The following is a 17992-nucleotide window of genomic DNA, read 5'->3' as shown; positions in this document are numbered from 1 at the left end:
TATATATATATATATATATAAAACTATGTATATATACATATATGTGATTATCTCAAACAGAGGAAACATTATATATATACATATATAACTATGTATATATACATACATATGATTAGGTAAATATATAAACAAAAGTATGACAATGATGACATAAATAGTAAGCTGGAGAAATCTGGAGCACTTTGTTGTTTTCAGGCACCAGCACTGCCTGTGATGTTGTGTAGCACTGTCTGAGAGTGCACAGATTAGTTATACATGTAGAGTACATATTCTGAGAAGCTGTAAGATAGTGTTTTAAAAAAACATAAGTGCTATGGTAAGAGAAAAGAAGTAGAATTATATAAAATGCAAAAAATTATAAAAGGCAGAAAGAGTGGAAATATTTTAAAGTGGAACAAAAACTGAGGCAACAAATAGAAAATGGTCACAAGTGAGTTGGATATGAACCCAGCTTTATCCATAACCATTTTGAATATCAGTGTCTGAAGGCAGTAACTGAAAGACAGTTTGCCACTGTCTTAGTCAGGGGATCTATTCCTGCACAAACATCATGACCAAGAAGCAGTTGGGGAGGAAAGGGTTTATTCAGCTTACACTTCCACACTGCTGTTCATCACCAAAGGAAGTCAAGACTGGAACTCAAACAGGTCAGGAAGCAGGAGCTGATGCAGAAGCCATGGAGGGATATTTCTTACTGGCTTGTTTCCCTGGCTCGCTCAGCTTGCTTTCTTATAGATCCCAGGACTACCAGCCCAGGGATGGTCCCACCCACAAGGGGCCTTCCCATACTTGATCACTAATTAAAAGAATGCCTTACAGCTGGATCTCATGGAGGCATTTCTTTAAGGGAGGCTCCTTTCTCTGATAATTCCAGCTTGTGCTAAGTTTACACACAAGACCAGCCAGTGCAGTCAGAGAATATCAAAAGACAAGTCTCTCCATTGTCTAGAAGAATCCTGCTTTCCTTTCCAGGAGCTACACTCGTAGAGAACTAACTCTAGAAATTTTAAGGGTTCCTTGGTAAGGGGTAGGACTTCATGCCCAGTTCCTCTCGATGCTGGGATTTGATGCTGGGATTTGGTCTGGCTTAAGCTTGTACAGATTGTGTGCATCTTGTCACAGCCACTGTGAGCGTGTGTGCAACCTTCCCAGTGTGCCTGGAAAACACTGTGCCCTTGTATTCAACCGCCATCTCTGGCTTTTATGCCCATTCCGTCTCCTCTTCCATAGCAATGCCTGGGGCTGGTAGTTGACTGCACTCTAGTAGAAGGCCACATATCCAAGAATATTTGAGCATCACAAATTGGTCTTGGTGAGTACTTAATGTTTTAAGAACATAAAATTGAGTGGATAAGAAGGTGGGGGTGGATGTGAGAGGAGTTGGAAAGGGTAAATATGTTCACAACACATTGTACAAAATCTCAACTAATAAAAATATTTTAGAAATCTACATTTGAATATATAGATATATACATTAAAAATAAATGGAGAAAGACAGACCATCCCAGAGAAAGGCAACAAAGAGTAGGGGAAGCTATGTAAAACCAGGCAGAACTGATTTGAAAAAAAAAAAAGTGTTGGGTTTAAAAGGGCCTTTATATAGGGATAAAGGATTCAACAATCCTTAGTGAGCTTACGGGTAACAACAAAGAATAAAAACACATATAGCCAAATCTAATAGAATTGTAAGTGGAAGCAGATAAATCCACTACTATTGCTGGAGTTTTCAGTACCCTCTACCAGAAATGGCACACAATCAGGACAGAAAATCTGTAAGAACACAGCTGAACGCAACAGGACTGTCAATCTATCAGATGTATGAGGCATTTATAGACATATCCATCCAATAGAAACAGAGGGCATGATTCTGGTAGGCTAATTTTGGAAGTGGGATGTTCCCCAAGGCAGACCATGTCCTGAGAGACTTAGCACCTCAAAGAACAGAAATCATTGATTTTCTGTTTGCATAGCATGGTGGAAAGGAAGTCAGAAGCAATAAGAGAAGGATTCTGGAATCCCTACCCCACCTGAGCAAGCGATAATATCGGTCCTAGATAATCACTCGAGAAAAAGTTTTAAAGACTTTAAATAAATGCACAGCTTGTTGAAGTTTGTGAGGTACAGAAAGAGCAGTGCTTAGAGGCAAATGCATATTATTGTGTGCATGTATTAGGTAAGAACACGGGTCTTAGACCAATTCCTTAACCTTTCACCATAGGAGACTAGAAAAGGACTACCAAAGTAAGATAAAAGAAGAAATAATGAATTTGGTACAGAGATCAATGAAATTAAAAACAGAAAATCGATAGAAGAAATCAATAAAAACCAAAAGCTTTTTATTTAATAAAATCAGTAAATCTTTTTCCAGGCTAAGGGGGGAAAAAAGGGGAGAAGACACAGTGGTCACTTCATAAGGAAAGAGGGGAACTCTATCTCATGGGAATCATGTATGAGAGTCTCTGTGCCTGCAGTGTGACTGCCTCAGTGAAAGAAAACCTCTAGCCAAAAGCCACAATCTGTCAAAACTCACACAGAAAGGGACGACCTGAACAGGCCCGTGCTCATTACAGAAAGCGAGCCAATAAATAATACAGCAAGTATCAGCCTTGGGCTCGGTTGCTAGTGGCTCTTCCAGACATTAAAGGAGGTGACGAAAATCAATCGTCTGTAGACTCTTTGAGAAGATCCAAGCAGAGACTACTTCCCAGTTTCCTCATCAGTTAGCCCCCATCACCCTAATGCAGAAACCATTCAAAGAGGTTGTGAGAGAAGAAAGCTACTAAGTAGTATCCTTGAAGCACTGACTCAAAACTGGGTCATACTAGCAGATCAACATTAGCAAACTGATCCAGGGCAGACAGACGGCTCCTGGATTCAAGATGCTTACTTGGAAGGCCTGATGACACGGGTTTGACCACCAGAATCCACTGTGGAAAGGAAGAACCAAGTCCTGAAAGATGGGGTTTTATTTTTGACTTCGACATATGCGGTATGGTACATGTACATGCATACACTAATAAAAATGAAATAAAATTTAAATGTTATGAAGTAACTAGATAAATTTTATTAAAAAAACGTTGTGGGCTGGAAAGATTGCTCAGAGGTAAAGTATTTGCTGTTCAATCATGAAAGCTTGACCATGTGTGCCTATAATCCTGTACTGGGAGAACAGAGACAGGCAAATCCTGGGGTGTCACTGGTTAGGCAATTTCGGTGAACTGGTTAACTTCAGGTTCAGTGAAGAGATGCTGCACCAAAACGCACGTGGGAAGTGATAGAGGAGGACACCCAGCGTCAAGCTCTAGCCTCCACGTGCCACAGTTATATCAAGAAGTGCTTACAAGGTCCCTAGCAAACTCTTCGCTAACCCAAATGTCAAAGCAAAATGAAACAAAAAAGTCTTAGCCAACTGGAAGTGGATAAGAGTCTCATTAACTCAGTAACACCCCCTATAAGAATCTGCGGATAACTCACAACGTAACGCAGAGAAAGTCAACACTTTGCCACTAGGACCTCGAGCAAGCCAAGCTGGCCTCTTTTTGCTGCTCTTCTTGTGATGAAACTGAAGAGCAGACTAATGAGTCAAAATATAAAATAGAAATGAAAAGTATGCAGAGGGTGAAAGTAGGCACGAAGCTGTCTTTGTCTGCAGAGATATTTGATCGCCTATTTAGAAATTCTAAAAATATGTTTAAAACCTCTTGAAACTAATTCATATAGCAGGCCTAGAAGGTTAAGTGTTAGTACCCAAAAGGCAATTAATTTCCTATTCAAGTGAAGTGTGAACAGGTAAATTTAAAATAGAAAACCCCACAATGCTGTTTATATAAGCATACTCAAAACCACTTCAATTTAAATGTAATAAAACAATGTAAAGTCTCTGTGAAGAAAACTATAAATCCCTGCGAGAAATTAAAGAATCAAGTGGGGAGATAGACACTGTTCATGAATAGAAAATTCAGTGTTGAGATGTTGGTCTTCTCAACCTGTTGTACAGCTTCAATCCGCTCAACCAAACTCATGACAATTTATTATGTGGGTATCAATAAAGAAAGTCTAAATTAATATAAGGAGACCAGTGGTCCAGGATATCCCAGAGGATACTGAAGAAAGAACAGACCTGGAGATTTAATATTCTCTGAGATGTAACAGAGAGTCACAGTATTTGTGAAGGAGTAAATCAGTGAATCAATAGAAAGGAATGAAGATACCAGAAATAAGCCCACGTAACCTAATGAAGTGATCTGTTCTTGTTGATTCTCTGTCACTGGGACAAAAACAGGACAAAAAGCAAACTCCAGAGGAAAGGATTTATCTCAGCTTCCGGGTTGCCATCCATCCTGAAGGGAGTCAGAGCGGGAACTCAAGGCAGGAGCCCGAAGGCAGGAACTGAAGCAAAGGTGACGGAGGATGCAGCTTTCTGACTTGCCAGCTAGCTTTCTTACATAACACTGGTCCCCTACCTGAGGATGGACCTGCCTATGATGGGCTGGATCCTCCCACATCAACTATCAAATTAAGAAAAAAAAAAAAAAACGTGTCTCATGGAGACAGAGACAGGCTGACCTCTGCAATTCTAGGCCAGCCTGGCCTACAAAGCAGTTCCAAGACAACCAGGGCTGTTATGCAGAGAAACCCTGACTAGCAAGCAAGCAAGCAACGACAAAAAGAAACAAAACAAATGAAAATCCCAAAACAAACAACAAAGTCTCAGAGACATTTCCATAGCAAAACCGGTGGGACCAAACTCCTCAGTTGAGGTTCCCTCTTCCCATGTGAGAAATTTATGGCAAATTGACAGGAAGAACTAACCAGCTAACCAGCTAACCAGCACATGGTCTTTGCAAGGGGCATAGATAATCCAATGGCATAAAGATGGTCTTTTCAGCAAATGTACTGTAACAACTAGACATCCACAAGCAAAAAGGAAAGAGAGAAATTAAAGAAAGGAAAGAAAGAAAGAAAGAAAGAAAGAAAGAAAGAAAGAAAGAAAGAAAGAAAGAAAGGAAGGAAGGAAGGAAGAAAGAAAGAGAGAAAGAAAAAGAAAGAAAGGAAAAAAAGAAAGAAAGCCAGGAAGGAAGAAAGGAAGGCAGGCAGGGAGGGAGGGAGGGAGGNAGGNAGGNAGGAAGGAAGGAAGGAAGGAAGGAAGGAAGGAAGGAAGGAAGGAAGGAAGGAAGGAAGGAAGGAAGGAAGGAAGGAAGGAAGGAAGGAAGGAAGGAAGGGGACGAATTTACCATTTCTTTTCAGAAAAATGATCTCCAAGATGGGTCCATGGACATAAATGTAAAACTTCAAACTGAAAATAAAAGTCTTAGAAAACAGTATAAGAGAAAATTAAATAATCTAGATGGCTTTCAGTTCCGTGATGACATGTTACAACACACCAGAGAAAATTACAAGAAAAGAGTTGATAAGTATGATGTGACAAAAACTTTAATTTCTGATCTGCAAAATGTACCTCAAGGAAATAAAAGGGTCTCAAACACTGATCATGTCAAATGATGACAGGATCTTAGGGCCCCAGGTGTTCCTAGTCCCTGCTGATGGGAACCCAGTAAGGTATGGCTACCTTGGAACTCAGCTCAGAAAAGTGAAACTTCATTCTTTAATAGTTACTCAAAGCGACTGAAAACTTACGTTTACATTTTAAAAAACCTGAACATGAGTGTTTTTTATAATTTTTATTCAAAATTGCCCAAAGTTGGAACTAACGAAGATGTCCATCAGTTGGTGAATGGATAAGTAAGCTATGATAAATCTAAGCAATGAAATATTATCCAACAATGAAAGTAATGTGCTATCAAGCCATGAGAAGACACAGGAAAAACTTAAATTTGTATCACTAACTAGAATAAACTGGTATGGAAAAGCCTGTAAGTTTATTATATAATGTCAAGTGTATGACATTCTGTAAAAGGCAATATTATGGGGTGGTCAAAAGATTAGCAGCTACCAGGGGTCAGGGTAGAGGGAAGGATGTTGAGGATAATGGCACTACCTCATAATTCTATGATGATGGACATGTGTAAATCTGCTAAACTCAGAGTGAGTAGAGTGAACCCTGTTATAAATTGGAGACACAACAGATCCATAATTATTAAAACTTTTCCATTCAGATAGGACAAGTGATTTCTATCTAGGGATCCAGGGATGTGGGGATGCCTACAGGTCCAGGAAAGCTGACTCTATTGCCTGTCATTCTGGGATGCTTATCGTGGGTAGACAGGACCTCCATCCTTCAGGTGGAAGCTCAAGGTGAGAACCTGGCCAGGGTTGGCTGAATCAGAGCAGTGGCATCCCTGTAGCAGCTCTTGGGACAAGGCTTCATTTCTCCTTTTTGTGTGGATGAGAGGACAAGCCCACTCAGCTGGCCTGGAGAGAAGCCAACCTCAGAGACAGGCGACCAAGAAGATGGCTCTAAACCGCATGCATTTGTACACAGAATCTCTACCTTTTTCCTCATTTTTGCTCGGAGCCTAACAAGCAATCTCCTTTAAACAAAAGAAAAACAACTGACAAATTGCTTGAATATTCAACAAAAGAGAAGTAGTTATGCAAAGAAAACCCAACAGCAAAACATTATGCAACCACGGAACTGACTACAAAGATACTATTTTTGAGGGAAAATGGCCCTGACAGAAAATTATACATTTGGAGTGTGTGAGGATGCACAGATACCAACAGAGAACACCTGAGTGAAGGAATTCAAATGACTGCTGCTTTTCTGGTCTATACTTTTCTACACCGTCTACGATGCTCATATACTACTTTTAATGAGAAGAAAACGATTTGCTGCCTTCCGTGGGCCCTTGAGGAGTTGATTTCCTCAACTCTGCACCCCTCATTAACCAGGTTGAGCTTTAGGAAGCCGGTCCAATGTGCTCCCTCCCAGTCCCTGCCTAACACAGCCCAGCAGGGAAGTCGTCTGGATGAGACTTGAGATCCAATAAAAGCACTACAGCCGTGCCTCCTCTTGGAGCTTTTGCTACAAATTCTCAACACAGCAGATGCACAACCTCCCCAAGCCTTTGACTCCTCTGCACAGCCGAGTTCTCTTTGCACGCACATTCTGGATACATGGGAAACACCCAGACTACTACTAACCAGGACACCCTAGGTGCCATCGACTGAGGTCCTGCACTTTTGAGCGCCGGTCCTCACAGGTTGCCATAAAAATTGAATTCAGATTGAGGGTGTTTTCAAGAAACATGTCAGCTAGGATGGAAATCTAACGCAACTTGGCTTTAACAATAAAGGAAAATTCCGGAGGTGGCAGGCTTTAGGCACAATGTGATCCAATTGTTCTGGATGGCTCAGAGCCCTCGCTTTGTTTTCTCCACCAAGTTCTTGGCTCTATTTTGTCCTCAGGCTAGCTTATTTCTGGGCCACAGTAACTGAGTAGGCTGCTCTCTCATTCACACAGTGCCCACTCAGAAGAGAGGATGCCTCTCTCAAGAACCCCAGAAGAACCTCTTGCTCTGGCTGTGCCAGGTCTGACTAGACACTCAAGGTGAGCTGTGACCTGAGGTGTGGAGGAATGGACAAATCTACACAGGTCAAGTGTCCCAGCAGGCTGGTAGTATAGTCACTTTCCTCCAGAGTCATGTGGGTTCCCAGACAGAAGTCACCACCTCCACTTAGAGGAAACTGGAACCAGAGGAGGCTCCCACTCATGTCCATCACGGCAATGCTGCTCTGTGAAACTGCTCCTTTGCAAATGTATCCAAAGAGTTGTTTTTGCCAATCTTAACAGCCAGACTTTTTACTCAGAAAATGCTTATCATCAACTTACAGATCTAGTTACATGGAACATTTTAATATTCGTAATTGAATTTTTATATAAAAACATTTCTTATTTCATTGTTTCTGGCACTTCAAGGAAATGAGTATCTCAAGAATATTGATTCAAAATACTTCAATAGCCCAAGAAAATAAAGATTAGGAAACTAATTATAGCTTTTCCTTTTGAAAAGAAAAGATGAGTTTAATAAACAGGCCAATGAAATCGATGTATGAAGATGGACTCGCTCCTGGAGGCCTTATTAGCATTTTCTAAGTTCTCCCCTGTGCCCTGACTGTCCTTCCTCTTTTCCACCCGCTGAAAATCACCTCTCATGTCAGCAGCCTCCTCACATGGCCTCTTCTCGGGTCATCCCGGCGTTCTCTGTACTGCTGTACCCCTTAGCCTCTCCCACGAGTGCACACTGGTCCTGGCTCTCTCTCTCTCCCCTCACAGAATGTTCACTTGACATTGTATTAGAAGCATTACCACCCTGTCTGCTACACCACAAAACACTGTCATTTCATAGAGGAAGGATTCAGACAAGAGAGGATGCTAATCAGGAAGAAGTCCCTCAAGAATGGCCAAGGGACTTTTCAACCCAATTCCCAGCAAATCCTACCACATCAAGTGGTCTCCAGTGAACAATATTCTGCAGAAACTGGAGAATAGGAGCTGTGATCCAGGCGGGTTCTGACTGGATAGAAGAAGAGGAAGAAAGAGAGCCAGGGCTGAAAGTAGAACAAAGCGACAAGGAGATCCAGATCCCACCAGGAATCCCTGGGTGGGGGTTAGAGATGGGCTTGGGGTTTCCATCCATAACAGGAACCCTGAACAACTGGTCCCTCATACCTTGAAGGCTCTTGTGATGGAATAGACACCCAAGAAGTAATTAGACACCTGAAAAGTGGGTTGTCATTTGGTTATGAAGGGTCATAGAGAATTTTAATCTCTCTCTCTCTCTTCACCCTGCCTCCATCCCTCCCTCCCATCTCTTCCTCCCTTGATCCTTCCACCTCCTTTTCCTTTCTTTCTTCCTTTCTCCCCCCTTTCTTCCTCTCTCTACCTTACAAATAAGCTAAGGAGAGGCCACCCTCCTCGGATACCCTGGTTCTCCCACCTCTTCTGGCCCCCTGAAAGCTGCTAACTGTATGCTGCTGCCAATCCAGTATACCAGCAGTCCCTTGGACATTTATATCAAGGTCCAGCCAGGCTCACTCATCTATATGTCTTCCATACCTACTCTTGGGCCAGAAAGGCAGAGCCTGGCATTGCAAGAGACAATGTGTGATCCATAATCCCCAGAATGTTTCCTCTTACCCATGGCAAAAGTTTACTCACCCTCTTCAACCTTGGCACTCTTCAGAGAGGGAGTTGACTACCCCAGTGATCTTTCTGTCTCTCCCTGACATCTCCAAGGACGACTCCAGTGTGGCTTCCCAGGTTCACCTTTTATACAGTGTTTCTACCAACCAAGCATTAGTTTTAAGAGAGTTTCACCTTGACATTAACTTACCTTGCATTGAAATGCTGACAGGACTCAGACATCCTGGTCCCATAAATCATTCCTCTAACAAAACACAAAATCGTCCTTTAGATGCCCTTTCTCCCAAAGTGTTTGTCCACTGCTAGCTGATCTGACCCAACTCTTACAACTCCTGGACACCCCCCCCCCCAGCAACACTGACCACCGAAAGAAGCCACCAGCTTTGGAAAACTCATTTGAAAACTGAAAAAAAAAAAAAGTGCTGACAGCATCGTTCCTCTTTCTGAGTGCTTTCTCTTCTTACAGAATAAGACAGAAAGTTGAAGCTGCTATTCAGACCAGAAAATTCCCTTTTGTAGTTCAAACAAGGAGAAGAGGCAGCATAAAGTGTGCTCTCGGAAGCTAATCAGCTCTGCTGCTCAGCCCTGCCATTTGGACTCGTGGGAAGACGGCACTAGTTTGAAAGCCATCCTGGAGAGCAGGTGGCCTGGCAGTGGCTTTGAAGCAATTTTCAAAGCAGGCAGAGTCTGGTCAGGGCCATGAGTGGTGTCCTCAGACCTGAGCTGGCTGAGCTGCCTCAAAGGCAGTCTCAAGGTCATGGAAGAGCCTGGCTATAGCATCTCCTATGAGACACTGGGCTGTGACCCCCACTTTCAACCATGCAAATTTGGAAAAAGCAACTCTCTTCTTTGAGACACAAGAGGTTCTTTTAAGCAAACGAGACTGCTACATGAGCTCACTGAGCTGGCGTATAGAACAATAGCCCCTGGCTCAGGATGGTTTAACTGGGTAATTTTCTTCTTTGCTGTGTTGCAAAAGGAATGTTTGCTACTAGAAGCCATGTTTTAGTTTGAATTTTGGAATTTTTCCAGCCTAGCAATATTTCCAGTCTGGATATTTCTCAAGATGCTGACTGGTAGTAGTGAGCCACACCACCAGGGAAAGCAACAGGCATACTAGTGCGCACTGTGCTGTTAAGTCCAGATTCTCACCAGTCAAGGGAATAGTGTGCACTGTGCTGCTAAGTCCAGATTCCCACCAGTCAAGGGAATAGATGCACTTTAAACTGATGAAGCTAGCTCTAATTCACAATGTGGTTGTGGGAGCATCAACTCATCATAGGCGTACTGGTTCGTTTTTTTGTCATTTTGACACACACTACAGTCACCTGGGAAGAAAGAACCGCAACTGAGAAGCTGCCTCCAACAGATTGGCCTGTAGACAGTTCTGTAGGGCGTTTTCTAGACTAATGATTGAGGTGAGAGGGCCCGGGCCACAGTGAGCAGTGCTACCCCTGGGCAATCGATCCTAGGTTGTATAAGAAAGCAGGCTGAGCAAGCCAGAGACAACGGAGAGCCAGTAAGCAGCTCCCCTCCATGGCCGGCCTCTGCATCAATCCCTGCCTTCAGGTTCCTGCCTTGAATTCCTGCTTGGACTTCCCTGAGTGATGGGTTGTGATTGGGATGTATAAGGGAAAAGAATCTTCTACTTCTCTGTTTACTTTGCTAGCTGGTGGGGCCTAAACACGAGACAAACTAAAGTCTCATGTAGTAGCCAACTTTATTCAGAGCATCTGATAATTTATACTCTGAGGATTAAGAGAGGTCACCCGAGTAAGGTGTTCAATCACAAGGTCAAGCCACATGGAGCAAAAACATGTCTTTCCACAGAGGCATATGAATGTAACAGCTGAAGTAAGCTTACTCCAATTCCTTATGCCCAGGAGAAGCACAAAAACACATTCCAAGAGCAACTCTGTGTCTTGAAGAAACCAAGATCACAATTTCTTGTCCTGTTTTCTTGGAGTTTTCTCATGACCCTTGGAAATCTAACACAGCTTCATCTATGGAACATGTTCTGATGCTCCATGTTTATCATAGCGACAGAGAGCAAGCTGGGACAGCAGGTGATCTGAGGTGTGTTGTTACATCATTAGTCAGTACTTGTCATCCTACATATCTCTTTGTATATCTATTCCATCTGTCTATTTGTATGTCTGTCTTTGGTTTAGGTTAGGGGATTCTGATCAATATCAATGGATTCCAATCCAGTCTTCACCATTTATTATCCAGTCATCTTAGTCTGTTCACATCTCAGATCCTCATCTGTGAGGTAGGATAACATACTAATATCTCCATAATGGAGTTATTAAGAGGATTAGATGGTCGGATACACAAAGCACTTGCCTGGCACCTGGTCAGCACTCCAGGCAGTCGGCTTTGTCTTATTGCTATTATTGGCACTGTAGGTTGAGGTCTGTGATAATATTGGGGGATGCAGAGCAGATGGTTTTCATGAGGTATAAGCAAAGGTTCCAAGGAGACAAAGTTTATTTTTCTATTTCCAGAAGACCCAGCTTCCATGAGAGACAAGATTTGCTTTTGAAATGATGTCAGATCACTTGACAAGCAAATGGTTACATACAGTCAAGTTTTACATGCAAGTTGTCCCAGCCAAGACCATGGAAGTGGACTCATGGAACCAGAGAAGGATGCAGAATGATGGATCAGCACAGAGACCCCGAAGAGACCCCATAGTTCACACCTGTCTGTGAGTATCACCTCAGTCCTATTGGGTCTCTTCAGCTATGGCTAAATGTCATCCTGTCTCAGTGGACCCTATAGGAAAAAATATCCAAGGAAAAACATTTGGTTTAGATTTCTATATAGACTGAAAAGCAAGTGTAGGCCCCTTAGGGAACCTAATGCTCAAAGGTACCAGCAGTACCTAACTTCAGCTCTCCTCTGACTGCCAGTGTGATTATCTGGATGTTCCTTCAGAGACCAGGGCTTCCTTCCTGAGTCTTAAGGGCTACCACAGACAAAGTGCTTCTTTACAAATGCTTTATCACCTCAGTAATACTGAGATCAAGAATTAGAACTGTTTGATTTGGATTTTTCTGCTCTCCACACCCAAGAACATGTAGCCTTACCTATGATTAGGTAGAATTTTATAGAAGAGGATTCTCTGTTGGAATGTGACTACCCCTGGCTATACTGACCAGGCCACCAAAGAATGTTCTCTGAGCCCCTAGGATAGAGACAGAAGTGAGGAAAGGACATACATCACTGGTTACTGTGAGCACTGGACTTAACCTAGTGGTGATAGGTAGTTTGGACTGATGGCCAGAAAGACAGCTCTTGGTTCCACCTTTGTGATGTGGGGCACGTTCTCTTCTCTAACCTGTGTATCAGTTATTTTCTGGTTTTTTAAATTCCAAGAATTAAAGTCTTAAATCAGTGTATTAGTCAGGTTTCTGTGAGTGTAAAAATACTTGAGGTAATTTAAAAAAAAAAATAATAAAGGTTTATTTTGGCTACAGTTTTTGAAGTCTCATCCCATAGCTGTTTCAGACATAGTTTGTCTGAAAGAATACAGACAATATAGATTGCTGGGGCGTTTGAGATAAAGAAGCAAAAGAAAAGGATAGGAACAGGAAGAGGCAGAGGTCCCATAATCTTCTTTGATAGCACTCCCCTGATGACACAGAGGCCTCATACAAGACTCCACACTCTTAAAGGAGTCACTAACTTCTAATATTCCATGCTGCCGACCATGCCTTTGCTACACAGAGGGAGCACACATTCCAGATTCAAATAATAGCAAAGAATAACCCTTAGCTAATGAATCTGTGATTAGAGCTCAGCAGGAATGGCTAATCATTGTCTCATCTAGGTGAGAAACAGAGACTGTATTTGCAAAAAGGCAAACGCAGCCAGTTGTTGAGTTGATAGCTGGTGACTGGGAGTTCAGGTTGCCTGGAAGCCCCTTTATAAGCTGCTTTGGCTTCTTCATGCTATTATGAATAAGTTCTAAGCACAAGTTTCCCAATATAATAAAGAGGGAATTCAAGCATTTTGCAACCTGGGCCTTAAAAAAAAATCAACCCCTTTTTTTTTTTTTTTTTGGTTTTTCGAGACAGGGTTTCTCTGTGTAACCCTGGCTGTCCTGGAACTCACTCTGTAGACCAGGCTGGCCTCAAACTCAGAAATCTGCCTGCCTCTTCCTCCCAAGTTCTGAGATTAAAGGCATGCACCACCGTGCTCGGCTAATGGCAACCTTTTCATTTGCAAGGAAAGCCCTGTAATTTTAGAAATAGGAGTTTATGATGGTGAGTGTGGCAGATGAAACACAACCTGGGAGCTCATGCACATTTATCTTCTGAAACATGGTGGCAGAGTAGAGAGAGAATCCTACCAGGTTAGAGGCACTAATGAGCTTTAGATAATTGAGGAGAGCTGAGGAGTGAACAGAGTTACGTTCTGTGCATGAGAGAGTGGATGAGCTGGTTTGAGATATGGAGACATCTCTGGGCAGGGGAAGTTGAGATATGAAGGCATCGGCATATGCATGGAGCCAAAGGATGTGTGTTGTAGACTTCCTCTGCCACCTCCCTCTTCCCCTCAGGAACATATGTTATAATCTCTCATGCCTTTGTGTGAACGGGCTGCTAGTAGAGGAATGGAGAAATTCTTGGGAAGGCCCTGAATTTGGTCTTTAAATCAGTGTGGAACAGACAGAAGAGGAGATGGGTGAGAGTGAGGGGCGAGGCAGAGATGGGGATTGCAGTAGAAACTGTAATTATGACCGTAAGAAAGTCAGTCACTCCACCCCACTCTTGCAGAGGAATTCACAACAGAGGACTTGACTCAATTCAGATAGCAGGCAGCCTTCAGTCATGTGTCTGTCGAGTATTCTTCTTACTAGTTAAAGATACCCAGGCTTAGAGGTTGTAAGCCTGGAATATGGGGCTGGTACCCTCAGAGAGAGAACCTCCATGAACACCTCCCCCTCAAAGAGAGCATTTGATTCTATCTTCTAGTCTTCATTCAGTGGGACACAAGACTGATATCACCTCCAGGAAGCATAGATCCTGCCTGTTTCATTCTGATGTTGGTTCTCTGAACTACACAGCGATTGTGATGCAGGAGTAGTGCATCGAGAGGCCCAGACTGGCAGACTCTCAGCAGATTCCTGAGCTGAGAAAACCATCAGGGTCTTGTGCCAAGAGATGGAGTTGGAGGCCTTTCTTCCTTCCCTCCTAAGGTACTCAAAAGGCTCATGGACAACTGTAATAGACGGAAGTGTAACCTTTAATGTGGGAAAAGAACTCTAGCAGGCAGGTTTGGTGAAGATATGAAGGCTGTGCAAAGCTTCCAGCAGAATATCTACTATGTAAATTGACCATGCCACTTCCCACTTAAAACCTTCCAGTTATAGACTTTTGTATAATTAGAAGACAATTCACACTCTTCGCCATGATCTGTGGACCCCCCATCCTGAACTAGCGCCTGCCTGCTTCTACGGACTCTCTGGCTAACTTCCCATTCTCTTCCTCCTCAGACACAGCGACAGCTTTCCCCTCCCATATCTCCCGATACTCTGATCTCTTTGTTAAGACATTTTCTCACTCAGCTCTCTGAGGTGTCAAATGCATCAGATGAGCACAGGATGGAAGGCAGGATCGCTATGCAATGATACTTCGTGATAACTGGGTTCTACAACTGTTTCAGTAGTTATCATTTCCACCCGTCCCTAAATGGAAACTAGAAATATCCGTTGTTTTCCTGCATGTTCTTGGGCAATGGACAGTCCTGTAACTACTTCCAGTTGTAAAAGTGTCTGGCCCAAAGTATTAACTAGCACTTTAAGGAAAGACTCCTTCTTCACTTCACATGTAGGCTTGTACTTGAAGACTCTGTCTTTGAAGAATGCCACAATTGGTGACCCCCTTCCCGCTGCTCATTTCCTCTCTCAGTTCCTGGCTGCTATTTCACTTCCCTCAAAGGTAGACACAAGGTCAGTCAGGCGGCATACTTCACTCTAAACCTGTGATGAGACGTAGTGTCGTGGCAGGATGCACATGTGGAGCAAAGTGGCTTATCTTATGGCAGCCAAGAGCAAGGGTCAGGGACTAAAAAAAAAAAAAAAAATCAGAGGCTTTCTCTCTTGAAGAACCACATCACTAAGGGTCCTATTGACTACATGAACGTAGAGAGGATATGAGTAGAGTTTCCAGCCCCAACTGGTATCTTGATTGAATGTTTGCAACTGAGGTCCCATCTAAGCCACCCATACTCTTGACAGACTTAAAGTGGAATAGTAAACATGATATTTTATGATACAAAATGTATGCCGCCTCATTACTCAACAATAGGAAGCTAAGACCCTTGAAGGGTCGCGACGGTCACTTAATGCTTACCTCACTCTACCCTCATCTTTCTTGAGTTTGTTGTCATGAGTGGTTAAAATTCTGCAACCTGATTATATCCAAGGTTTGCCATAGAGTCTAAGCACCTCATCCATCCCTTCTGTAACCTAGATCTTCCTATCCCGGGCATTATGCTGTTTCATACTCTCTAAAATGATCCCTACTCAGAAAGTGAGACCAGAAGATCCGATTGAGCCACTGATGCCAAGGCACAGAACTGAAAGGGCACGTGGGGCTGCCCTCTCAGTGGCCCTTTTCTGGGATCCCTGCCCCAACAAGGCATTTCTCCAAACCTCTTTCAGGTCTCCGGCTACCTCAGCATCGTCTACCATGGTCTTTCAGTTTCTCTATAAGCCCACTCTCACTTCCCGTGCTGGTGTTTGAAACTCCTGCTATGGCTTCTGTTTTCCTAATACACTCACTCCTCTCCCATCAGCCTGAACCTTTGACAATTACAGACATTTCATGACTGATTATTGATAGCGTCAGATAGTAGCAGAGATTGGAATCCAGGTTAGCACTCCACACTACACCATCCTGGGATCACACCAAGAGAAAACAAATCAAGGCTTGTGGAGTGGATGAAGGAGCACAATAACACCCAGAGGCACTGTGTGCTCTGACCCTCTTCCCTTGAACCTGCAATGGATTAACTGTTGCCTGCCTGAAGGAGTTTAAATTACCTATCCATCAGCAACATACCCAGACATTAGGCTCTTGTCCAAACTCCTCTCACACCTCAGCCTGCAATTTCCTCTGAACAAAGTGATTGCACCACCCTTTCACAGGGGAAAATTAGTCTTCTCAGTCAGGTGACAGGAGCCAAATGGGAGGTGAAATGTTCTGCCTGCTCTCCACCATCTGTGAACATAACCCTAAGCCACCCTCAGATTTGTGTTGTCCCCGCTTGGCTTGCTCAGAACAGGGCTGTCGCTGCTTTGATTGCTTTCCTTGAGGTGTGTGTACACTCTGAATGCACCCCATATTCCCACTTGCTTCTCTTGCCTCTTTGTTCATGTATCTGTCGGCTGAGCACTGGTCCAGGACGGACTGTAGTGATGACAGGCGATGGGAATCAGCACCAGGCACGGTGACTGCACATACAGGATTCTTTGTTTCTTATTGCTTTGTGAGTTTCTGTCCATATGTTATTCGTAGGCTGGGATGTCATGAATCCTGCCCCCCTGGGGTTGAGCTGCATTGAACAAAACCATCCTTTATTAAAATATGACCTGACAAATTCAGCCTGCCTTCTTCTCTTTGGAAGCGCAGAAGGAACACAAATTTGATAATACCATAGGGCCTAACATCCGATCCAAACAGCTCCCTTCAAACCCACTTAGAAGAAAGAGGCAGAGAAGGAGAGCATCCCATCACTGCCGTGACATCTACATTGCCTCCCTTTGTGTGCTTTCTGATAAAGGTGAAATGGACATTGCTATCCATTGTAAGTGACTTCTTTTCAAATCATTTAATACCAATAGCATGACAAGAGCCAAGAGAGTCAGAAAATTCAATCCTTTCTGATGTCTGCACAGAAGATTAACCACCTTGGAGAAATTAGGAAAAGTGTCTTCCTCCCCGTGACTTAAAGACAAAGCTATGCAGCGTGTTAATGAAAACTCCATTGATGTTTGGCATTTATCAACTGTCAAAAATTAAATTTAGTCATCCTGTGATTTTAATTAGTGCTAACCTAGTTAAGCCAGCAGGTAGTTGCCTGGATTCAAGCAGCCACCGTCATCTGCATAAGCTTTTATTGGCTGCCGCTCAGAGGAAGGCATGGGTGGTAGGAAGAACTTCAGGAGAAGGTGGCGTTTGAACTGGACTTTGAAGGCATTTGATAATCGTTCAAAGAGAAGAAGCTCCTTCCAGGAAGAACGAACTGCATGCTCAAAGAGCTAGGCCTTTAAAGAACATGACACCTGCTCAGAATAGCAAAGAGTCTGGTTTGTCTAGAGATGAGAGGGGAGAGGCAGGAGGGGCTCTGGTGGTAAAGAGGTCTCAAAGTCAGACTCAAAGCTGTCTTGGTAGAAACGGAGAATTATTGAAAGCTTTGGGCAAAATGTGACTTGGTTCCATCTGGGCTTTGGAGAGAGAACTCAGAAAGCAGTGGGTGGAATGAAGGGAAGTTAGAAGGAAGCATAGAGGGCCTGTTCCAATGTCCTCTTACAGGTCCATGCTCTTAATGGAGCAGTGTAAGCCAGAGCACTGATGGTGTCTTCTGTGAAGCAGACAGATCACTGTGGGACAGCAGAGGGCCAGGGTTTCACGGTAGTTAAATAATGGATGTGGGAACAGGGTTTAGGCTTCTATGATCTTTGGTGAAGTCTAAGGACATACCATCAGCTAGCGGAGCAAAAGTTGTCTAAGGAGACAAAGTGATAAGTGGGACTGGGTGCCTTTCTGCCTAGAGCTTTGGCAGCTCCAAAAGAGAAGCAAGGCTTGGGGTGGGAGTGAGAGGAGTTGGGGAAGGATAGGGAATGGCATGCTCACCTACTGGGGAGTCACTGTT

General features: G+C 43.3%; 1 long non-coding RNA gene across 1 annotated transcript; it reads left to right on the top strand.

Moving 5' to 3' along the window:
* Positions 1–1230: 1230 nt before the first annotated feature.
* Positions 1231–12583, top strand: LOC110331103. The gene is made up of 3 exons (XR_002380995.1): positions 1231–1312; positions 8859–10274; positions 10321–12583. It is a non-coding gene; the product is annotated as an uncharacterized LOC110331103 (long non-coding RNA).
* The last annotated feature ends 5409 nt before the right edge of the window (positions 12584–17992 follow it).

The sequence above is a fragment of the Mus pahari genome, chromosome 14 (assembly GCF_900095145.1).
Source record: "Mus pahari chromosome 14, PAHARI_EIJ_v1.1, whole genome shotgun sequence".
Lineage (NCBI taxonomy): Eukaryota > Metazoa > Chordata > Mammalia > Rodentia > Muridae > Mus > Mus pahari.
Note: the sequence above shows the minus strand (reverse complement) of the source record. Positions and strands in the feature narration are given on the sequence as shown.